Below are 11454 nucleotides of genomic sequence, written 5' to 3' on the forward strand. Positions count from 1 at the left end.
ACATCTGGTTCCATTGTGATAATCTGCGTTTAAATAGCCATGGAAGTAACCAAAAAACATAACCTAGTAGGTTGTTCAAGTCAACGGCCAAAGCGTTAGCTCATCCCTCTCTTTCTTCCCGTCACTCTCCTCACATCCAATCCATCACTCATTCTGCCAGTTCAACTTCCAAACTATTTCTGAAGCCCATCTATCTCCCTCTATCTTTACCAAAATCTCGGTCCAAACCACCATCATCTCTTGCATAAACTCTGCAACTGTTTCTCAACTCAGCTCCCAGCTTTCTCTCTTGACCTATTAAAGTCATTAATGTCTATTCTCCATGCGGCAACCAGAGGAATATTTAAAAAGATGCAAATCCTAGCCTACCACTTCTTGGATCAGGTCTCCAGTGACACTCCAGTACACTCAAATAAAACTCATGTCATTACCTGGGCCTAGTCTCCTCCTCTGCTCTGGTCTCATACCACTCCCCTCTCTCTTTAATACGATCTCTCCATGTTGGCCAGCTCCCTTTTCACTGGATACTCCAGGTTTGTTCCCAATTTAAGGCCATCATATACATATTCTCCACTCTGCTGGAATGTTCTCCAAAATTCTTCCAAGGCTGGCTCTTTCTCAAAAATCAGATGTAGCCTTCTCAGAGATGTCTTCCTCAACCACCTTATGGGATGTGACCATTCCTAGTTACTTTCTATTATATTATTTTTTTTTTGTATCACTTATCATTCTCTGGAATAGCTCGAACCTCAGCTGGTTTGTTTGTGGTCCATTTTCCTGGACCAGAGGCTCCATGGAGGTAGTGATGGAGTCTGTCTTGTCACTGCTGTCTCTCTGGAGCTAGCACTATGCCTGACACTCATTAGACCCTCAAAAAAGCTTTATTGGATGTGTTCATTGACTAACGGTGTAGATTTTGATAAGCTCAATGCTGGCTGGTGAAATGGCTTTCTGGTTGCCCCAGATAGAAACATGTAAGGACAAGAATCCAAACTATTTGCATCATCTTACGCCTTCATCAAAGACCATTTTCAAACGAGCAAATTCACTTACAAATGACTGGGTTGGGAAGCCTTTTGAACCATCTCTAGAGGCTTCTGATTGACTGGTGACATTTCCCACACCTTTCCAGAGGAGTTCTTAATGTTACTACATTCGTGCACTATTTCAGAATATGTGTTACTATTCACCATTTTTATTTTCACCCTATAAAATACATAAATCAAAAAGGATGTTGTCACCATGGATGATAGACATTTTATCAATGCTTGCTGCCAGAATTAAAAATAATGTTTGGACTGATCCCCCAGGAGTAGATTTAATTCTCTTGATAAATTAATGACTAGCCTTGGCCTCTGACAGAATAAATGAAACTCTCCTTAATCTATGCAATTAATGAAATGGGCTCCTAGCTATGCTCGCTGCAGGATGCTTATAACCCGGGTGGGCCACTGCCAGAAACACAGATTCCAGTAGGGGAAGTAACCTGAATTACTTACAGCCAGATCCACTCAATTTGCCTTAAAATGTTTAAATAAAGCTGACTTGAAATTGAGAGCTCAGATCAGCAAAGAGCTGAAGCAAAGTATCGCCTCAAGGAAAAATGACCCAAAGAAAATGATAAAAAGCGAAACACCAGAAAACAAACACATCCCAGTTTGAGGTCTTTAGGAGGATGAAGCAGAAAAGAACACATGTTGGAATCAATGTAAGTATTTTAATTTTTCTTAATTGGGAATCCACTGGAGATACTGTGCTATCAAAGTTTCAGTAAGCATTTTCTCCTGTCCCTTTTAAAATTTTTCCATTACTTCATCTGGGATATACCTCCAAAGGTCAGGCTTCTCGCCAGAATGATTGACAAACATTTCAAATGTCAGGGATCAATGACGGACAGTGGGAGGAGGTAGGGGAAGGGTATCGGGGCATCTGAGACTTGTCAGCTCCATAGGGGCATGGAAGGATGGGACAGGCAAGCTCAAGAAACTGAGCAAGGTGAAAAGTGCAGAATCTAGGCATGGCAACTTCAGGGCTCAGAGGAAGCCACAGTCTGACCTAGAGTCAGGTGGGGCACGTCCTTTATGACTGCAGGATATGGAGGCTGGCGGAGGAGTGGACCTCATGTGTGAAAACTGCTGTGCCAGAATACAAGGCAGGGAACCCAGCCATCACAGAGACGTGGAAAGGGCCTGGACGTGTTCTAACAAGGTACATTCAGAGCGTACTTATGGCTAAGGCCTGCTCAGGGCCCTCACGAAGTCAGGAGGGTCAAAAGAAAGTTAGAAAGTAACTTAAAAGCCATGTAATTGTTAATCCACATCTCACGTTTGGTTGTTCTCCAGAATCTCTGTCTAGCCTAGGGAATCCTGTAAGTATCTTTTTGCTATTAATACCTACTGATACATTCATCTCACTGCTCCGTTTCCCACGGTCCCTCTGGGTTTTCCCACAAATCGCTCTCCATCCACACTAGACGACAAATGACCAATCACTGAGCATTACCTCTTACGGATGTCTGTGAATTAGCTACCGTCAGACCCTTAAGTTAAACATGAGGGAACGTGAAAACGACCTTACTGAGAACTGGTAAACACACATCAGTCTGCAAGTCTCTATAACATTGTCTTTAATTAGGGATTCCACTTAGATATTCCAGCCCATTACAGAGTTCAAAGGGCAACTGGAAGTTTGGTAGAAACTTCTCTGCCTTGTCACTGATTTTACTCCCCCAGATTCTCTCACTAGAGAAGAGGCTTATTTCTCCACCCCCCTTTTTTCCCCCTGCCATCCGTGTGCACTGCATCAGTGAGCGTCCCGCCCTCTAGCCTTGCTTTAGCCACAGTCAGTGGGGACCCCAAGTAGGAGATGGAGGGAGGGAAGATCATGAGGGCAGGACATTTCTTCCTTCAGCTCCCTCTTAAAGAGTCACCGCTGGCTGGCTCATCCTCAACCAAAACTCAAGGCTGCCTCACACCAGCCTTCGCCATATGACTCTTAGCTTTAGAATCCCAGTAACTATTCCCTACCCTGCCGGGTAAAAATACTTTCATGAAAATATCCTTGCATCAATGTACTTGGCCGTGCCATTTGTTTCCTACACGTGCCGGTCATTTATTCTCATCCTGGGACCCTGCAGGGTGGCCGAGGACCCGGGATGAAGCAGAGGAGAAGGGAAGGAAGCCTTCAGGGGTCTGGGTGACCCACGCGTGGCACTGCATGGTTAATAAGCCTGTGGGATATTTTGGAACAGTGTGTGCCTCCTTCTGTTATCCGAGCCTGGTTTACGCTGGCATTCAGGAGGCGAAGGAAGAACAACTTACCTCGTTCTGCTTAGCGTTTTCTCTTTGGCAAATGCTTGTTAAGCACCTATTATGGTGGATGGGGAGTGGGGACAGAAAACAGACAAGCAAAAATTACTTACCAGATGCCACGGAGCCGCGGAGGAAACTAAAGTTGGCGGGGGGGAGCGGAAGCAGAGGGCAGAGAGGCAGTTCCCCCTCGGGACCCACTGGTCACGGGCAGCTTCCCAGGGAGGGTGTCGTCTGCGCAAACACCTGAAAGAGGTGACGAGGAACTGAGTGAAAAGCTGAACTAAGAGCAGGGTAAAGGACGGGGCTCTCTCAGCCTAGGTTGGTATCCCTCCGCGCAGGGGGGCATTTGCAACTGCGTGGGAGTGTGTTTGGTTGTCACGGTGACTGGGAAGGTGGAGGATGCTGGCGAGAGGAGAGGGTATGACTGCTGCTAATTAGTTGATAAACCAAGGAAGCTCAATGTTCTGCAATGCACAGGACAGCCACAGACCACGGAGATGAGTCCAACCCAAAATGCCAGTAGCATCTTTGATGAGAAACACTGAATGCAAATGGCAAATGCAAATGCCTTGAGGCTGGAGCCTCCACCCTACCCCTAGCTGACGCGCACTTTTTTTCCTTAACCTGAAGCAGGACTACGGTGATCCATCCCCACGTCTTCCCATCTTTCCCAGCTGCCCTGTGGCACAGTGGCTCTGGCACAGCTTGTCCTGTGTCTGCCCCTCCGCAGAGGTGTGCATGTTAACCCAGGGCTTGGAGTAGAGCAGAGCACAAGAGCCCCATGACATGTCTGCATGGTTGTCCTTCAGACTTGACGGTGAATTTCCTGGTAGTAACTGACTCAACAGGAAAAGACCAGCAGGAGATCTAGGGTCCTGCCCTTCCAGGACACACTCAGAAACTACTCTTTTCTGAAGAGTTATCTCTTAAAAAAAAAAAAATAGATGAAGTTCTACAGCATAAAATACTCCCAAAGATTTCACTCATTTTGCTGGAAACTCTAGCAGAAATTAGCAAACCCTTTTAATTGGTAATTTAGACTTAAATTGATCAATTTATGGGCTGTGCTTGTGGAGAAATGATGTATTTTGTATATTTCTTCCACATATATATGTTCATGATTTCTTTGGAAATGAATTCATCTGGCCTAGTTGCTATGCACTTCAGATATACGCTATAAATGTGTTCTTTCTTATTTTAGTATAAATGTCTAAGATAGTAGAATAAAAATACTAGGCTATACTTTGATAAATTTAACTTTGTAAAAATAAACTTCCTGTGACTTTAAAATCCTCTTCACATAATCCTCCTCTAAGTTTGAGCTACCCTTCTGCCTCCTACTGAAATCTTACATGCTTGTAAATAATTCTGTTATTTTATCTCTGATGAATATAAATAGTATAGCCAGGTAAGCATCTTATTTTTATTCCACATTTTATTTTCTTCAACAGAATCCTGGAAGACGCATCCAAAAAAAAAAAAAAAAAAAAAGGCTTCCAACCAAGGTTCAGAGCCCATTGCCCCTTAAAGACCTCTAGTTAGCAAGTCATGCTATGAACTAACTCTAGCAAAAGTCGGTTCCAGTAAATGGAGCAATCCTGGTTGATTGGACCCATGCGCCTTTACCAAGATGGGACAGTTTGTTATAAATCAGGGAGTGAGGCCAGCGTAAAGGCATGAATTTATGTGGGACCCACATCACTTATCTCTGATCATTTCCTCACTTGTCAAAGTCAAGACATTTTCTGTCCTCCAGTAACTCTTTGGTGAAAATAGCACCCTGACAATGCTTGCAGGACTGGTTTATCAGAACTGTCTTCCATTTAATTTCCTTCTCCCAGTCCTGAAGGATGTAACGGTGCATCTTCTGCAGCACTGAAGAAGGGAGCCTCACCTTTGCTCTTTGCATATTTAACCACGATCAGCTCCTGAGAGGGGATATTTAACACTGATGGGAGGGGAAAAACTGTTCTACACACTTTTCAGCACATTCTAGGGAGACCTCTGTACATATTCCAATAAACGATTTAGGGCACTTTGGATCTGGAAATCTAAACTATGTCCTGTCTTTCCCTTCATATTGGTTATAGCTACATGGACATGCTCCTCAAGACAAAATCCATTCAAGAATTTAAACCTTCCTATGGGACAGAAAAAGGAAAATGGGTGAGTGTTTTGATTTGGTGAAAAATCTGATCCTTTTACCTGTGGGCTCTCATACATCCCTGGGATTAAATCCTCGGTGGTTTGCACTGGAATGAATAAATGTGTAGCACGGAGAAGTTCTTTCCACAGTGACTCTGCACCTTCCAGCTGAGGGAACATTTTGAGAATCTAGGTGATCTGCAATATTTCCATGGGAAAACTGCTAAGACCCAACATTGTCATTACCCTAAACATTGAGGGAAAACAGTTTCAGTGAGGTCAGAAGTTCTTCAATAAAGCCCCATAATTATCTCCACTTTTGAAGTCTCATTGCAATTAACTCATACTTTTATTAACTCCTAAATTACTACAGTGCTCATCACATTCTTTTTTAATACTAAGATTATTTTTATTCCTGATCTTCCCAATTGGTCTATAAATCCCTTGAATATTTTGTCATCTGTTTTTCCATGACACCTGCCATAGGAGAAAACTACTAGAGATGCCCATGAAATATGGGCTGAATAAATGAATTTAAAAAATACTCATGTATGAGCCTGGCATTGTTACTATTTAAAGAATCTTGAAGAGTGGTTATTACTAACAACTTAAGGAGTTGTAGGCAGAATTGCCTGCTTTAGTAAGTATAAACTTTTGCCGAGTTGATCAGCTTTTAAGTGAAAGGCAGTACATAATATTTTCACAAATAAGGAAACGTTTTTCTCAAGATGTTCATAGCAATCTAATAAACATTATCCGTTATCAAAGAAATGTGTCTGTGGCCCCAGCTAGAAATGAATCCTATTAGAGCAGGTACTGTATCTCCTTTAGCTAAAGATTAAATGTATTATTTTATTATTATATTAAAATTAAAATTAAAATATATTTTAATATTTATTATTATATATTAAATATAAACATATATACAATGTTTATATGTCAGTGCTTGACAAGTGGTAGGTACTTTATAATTTAGAATTGTTTTAGCATTTTTGGCTTAAAATAAATGAAAACATTAATTCTCTTCCTCTCTCACTAGAATAAATTCAGGTTTTGGGCTCCAGAGCATGGCCTTTAAAGGGCTAAATGCAACTACATTTTCCAGGTGTGATATGCCACCTGTGTGGAAAGAAAATAACCAATGACTTTTAACCTTGACAGAATTTTCCCTCTTCCCCAGTCGTAGGGTCTGAATGGTGTGGTTAATACAAGGTCACCCACGAGACCAGCTGGAGCATCCTGGCATCCTGGCAAGGAGTAGGTAAGTTATGACAAGGCCAGGGCTAAGAGAACTGGCCTCATAGAAGAAATGGCCCCTGAGGAGAAGACACCATGATCCCAATCTCTCTGTCCCAGATCTGAGACCTGACTCGACCCTATCTGACAAGGTAGGCTTGATCCAACCACATAGGCAGGGATCCTAGCCGCAGGAGTCTTTGGACACCAAAGACGGTCCTTTGGCCATTGCTGAGATCACTGGAGGACCACCTGGACTGAAATGGGACCCTGGTCTGGGGTCTGGTGTCCACAGTGCATACGCAGAACGTAGGAGGGGGATTTCTAGTAATGGCTAACACTAACCAAACGTTATTTGGCATTGAGAATAGTACAAGAGCACAGATGAAGTGCATGGATGCATGTCTAAAGATGAAGGATAGTTGGAGAAGCTACAGATCAATGACGCAAAGTTAGAGGGAATTAACTCTTAGAACATCTCAAGTCAGACTTTGATGGGCTCAAGGGCGGGGCTGCGCTGAGAGGTCCAGTGCTTAGTATAAAGTAGGTCTCAAGGCTTTAAGTATGAATAGTCTGGTGACTGTGGTAGGAAAAGCTTACCCACTCAGTCCTCCACCTCTACACTCTGATCCTGTTTCAGTTCCTAGTGCTTCATAGCTTTGGTCTCACATCCTTAAACCGATTCCTGATCAGCCATCAGTATACGACTTCTAAGTCACATCTACCTAAAATAATTTATCTCAGCAGTGAGGTTGTCAGCCAACTGGTCTCCTGCGGTCTCCTAAGGGGTCTTGGCTGCTGAATACTGATAGGTCAATCTTGTCACAGATAGGGTCATTTCCATGACATATATAAGAAATTGACACAAAGAAACGATATGTGACTTGTCACAGAGACATGAATCCCAGGGTTGGGAATTCACTCTAATACTTTCTACCATTCAATGTTATTTTCTTTCCCATTTCCAGAATGATCTTTCGCTTTACCATGTTTGACAAACATTCATTCTAAACGAGGTTCTCTAATTTCTTTATTTGCTGACTCTGAACAAACTCTATCTGTAGCTGGCTTCAGGTTAAGTTTCCCTGTAAAAGAATTCAAAAAGAAGTAATCACAATATTGGGATTTTTAATGAAAGAATCACCAAGCCAATCTATTTAAGAAGGTCAATTAAACATAGCGCTAAACCATTTGAAGTACAAAGAGCAATTTTCTATTTAGGAACTCAGGATACGGCAATTACCTGGTTAATTTGACATGTAATCAGGATACAGATTCCCAAAGTACAGTCTTGTTTCTTTCAAGTGTTACTTCGCAATTTTCACAGGCGTACATTTATGGGGTAAAATTTCTTTCACAGGTTGCTTTGGAAATCACATGGTTGAGTCATATTTAAAAATCAGTTTAAGATAACCTGCCTCCATCTTGTTGTTATCCTGCCAAGCCCATTACTCTTGATTTAGTGTCCAACTGGGAAGAAATCTTACTAATGTTCCTCTGAAGAAAGCAGCCAATTGTCATCATTCTCCATAAATCCAGAAAACTTTTATTTCCTAACGAAGTGGTTCTCAAAATTTGGGGTTAAAAAAGTCAGCTGGAGAAGTGATAAAAATACAATGCCTAGGCTTTCCTGAAATTCACTTGGTCAAAAGGTGAGGTCCAAGAATCTGCATTTTAAAAAACACACAAAAATAGCAATTTTGTTTTTTTTTTTTTTTTTTTTTGCTTGGGTCCACAGACTCTTTGGGATAGTCATCTCTTGGAAAACTAATGAAATATTAAACCACCTCCTCAAACCATCTCCATGCCCCTACTGTCTCAATTTATGATTTTAACCTAGGTTCGATGGTCTTGTGTAATGGAGATTCAAAGGGCCAGTAGGCTTTTCAATTTGACCTGCTATTTTGTGATTTATCTTACGGAGTTAAATAAAAGCCCCCACATCTTGAAAACACATCACCTTAAGTTTTTTCCTCCCTACTCCTACAAAAGTCCAGAACCTGTATGTTTGAAACCTAATCTCCTTAATCATGTGCTTCTCTTGACTTAAGGTTTTTATTTACTACTTTTCTATGTCCCTACAGAGTTGATTACTGGGTGAACCGTTTCTGGCTGTCTCTGAAAGTTGATTTCTATATACTTTATAGAGTCGGACAGGCCCGTCAGGAGTTCCAAGGATATTATACAGGTGGCTGCGTGGCAGTTGGAGTTAACAGGAATGTGAGAGAAAGTCCCGCAGGGTACGCACGTTTTCTTTGTTCAAAAACAGAGTTCTGATGTAAACAGAACATTAGCAAAGCTGCTATTGTTCAGCAAGATCTCATTTAAAAAAAAAAAAAGATAACAGATTTTTAGGTTGAGGTTTTTTTGCCTCTTAAACATGCAACAATACACGAAAAATAAGCCGATTCATTTTTAAGGCCCAGCAATAGTCAGTGTGACCAGTTGACTAAATGTTGCCTCAAAAAGTGTTTTGCAGGCTGTCATTCATCTTTCTTTCTGGCCACAGTGGCTGCTCTCGAAGCAGAGCCCTGGGTCAGTCTTTACAAACTGGCATGAACTCCAGGCCCATCTTCTAGACAGAGGCCAGGCCTGATTCAGTGCATCTGAAAGTCGGGCCCACTGTGATATGCCAATAATCTCTGTGACAAGGTCTGCAATGGTTCTGCTTTAGACCCCAAATCACCCAGTTCTGCAGTGGTTCTGCATCTACTGTAGGTACAAGATTGTCTGGGATCCCTAAGGCAAGAGATCACGGAATTGCTTCGCTACAGTGTCTGTACATCTCCCAAACAAGTCACAAGTCCAAAGAGCCCATGGGATCACCCTTTATTCACAGATCGCTGGATTCTAAGCCCCTTTGAGCAACCCCAACAGGGTCTCCTTGAGCCCACAGTGGAGTCTTGGCCTAGCCAAGACTTGAGAGTCTTTACTTCTATATTAATGTGCCCAAAGCAGAGCGCTGGTGTCTGTAAACTGTTAATGTGTTATTTTAATTGCCTATCACCAAAAACCACAGACCCGTGAGACCTCAGAGAATACTAAATCCAAGAATAATTCCTTGCTTCTCAAGCTGGATTATGCGTATCTCCAGGGCTAACTGGGAGCATGCCAGCGGGATCTGTAAGCCCACAGGATTTCAGGTAGGGATTGATTTCCTGCAGCATCAAATTTGCCGCAAATTTGAGAAGGAAAAATACATTTTGATGATACACCTAAATATGATGGAGTTGGTCACAACATTTGGCTGGATTCTGCAACGAAAGTAAGATTCCAAAGGAAAATCTTGCTTGTGTTGGCCTGTGGGGGCTCTGCTTCTTAAGCATTCTGTTCTGTCATTTGGGGTATATGTTAGGAAAATTGGGGAACACTATGTCAAGCCCCTCATTTTGCGGATGAGGAAACTGAGGCCTGAGAGGGGATATCATTTGTTCAAAGTCAACTATTCAGCCAGTGTCAGACTAGCTGTAATCCCTTGGCATAGCACTCCCATTATGCTATCACGTGTTCAGCCTCCCCATCCCACCATCATCTGCACAAAAGTCAGTTCTTCAGATTCTTTTAAGACCTAAAATGCAAATAATCCCAATAGAGGTATGAGAGATTGATGTCTTGGCTATAAGATGATTGACATGTCTTATCCTTTTCCTCAATATTTGTATAGGAAAAGGGACAGGCAGAATGCAATGAGTCTTTGAGAGTGAACATCTTTGCTTTCTTAAGTGTGTGGGTGTGTGTGTGGGAGAGCGTGTACGTGTGTGGATGTGCACACTTGGAATGTGTGTATATCTATACAAAATGTTTTTGGGTCTAGGTTTCTGAGTTTGTCGGTAGACATACAGCCGAGTAGGAGTACAGCCCAAAATAGGGGGCAAATCAAAGCACACATTTCCCTACTTTGCAGTTTTGCACAGTATCATAGTAGTTGATATAACCCAAGTGTTGCCTGCCTAACCTCGGCCTTTTCCTGGGAAAAAATCATGCCTTCTTGAGCGTTTCCGTCACTCATGTGAAAATATAGCTAAACATCTTTTCACTTGCAGCTGCTTGAAGTAATGGATTATGCCTTTGAACTTGCCAATAAACCTCAACGGTCCCAGTATAAATAGTGAACTTGTCAAACTCGCTTTCCAAGGAAGCCCGATAATGAGCAGCTTATCTGTTTGGGGGGTAAGTTAATGCCTCACTTTTGCCTCAATGCCAGATCCTGAGAAACTTTTGGTGGTGGAGAACTTCCTGCCAGCTATCAGGGTCACCTCTGCACTGAAGTCTGGACTGGACTACCTGCCTCTGCAGAGCTGGGCTCCCTCTTGTCCCCATGGGCTCAGCGTCTTCCTCTAGCCTTTCCCCTTTCCTTTGAGTCTGCACATCAGGGAATCGAAATGGTCTGCAGACCAGAGGTACCATCAAGAGAAGAGAAAGAAATCAGTGAAGGTGTGATGGGGTTTCAGCCAGGGACCTGGGGGGCGCCTAATGCTGCAAGGTAAACAGTGAAACAAATGCCGGAGGCCGTTACCAGGCCTCAGGGGGCAGCGAGGGGGCCAAAGGCGATTTCTCTAAACCCGGATTGTAATGGGGCAGCTAGCAGCCTTCTTCTTTCTAAGAAATCTAGATGGGGAGAAAGAAAAACCCTTCAAGCAAATCTCTGCCTTCCAACCACAAAACCGCTTCTCGGTGTCAAATTTCAGAGGGTCAAAGAGTATTGCTTTTTTAAAGAGAGGTTAGAACAGAAGTGTTATGAGTCATAATAAGAAGAATGGCT

This window comes from Vicugna pacos, chromosome 5 (assembly GCF_048564905.1).
Source record: "Vicugna pacos chromosome 5, VicPac4, whole genome shotgun sequence".
NCBI classification, from domain to species: domain Eukaryota; kingdom Metazoa; phylum Chordata; class Mammalia; order Artiodactyla; family Camelidae; genus Vicugna; species Vicugna pacos.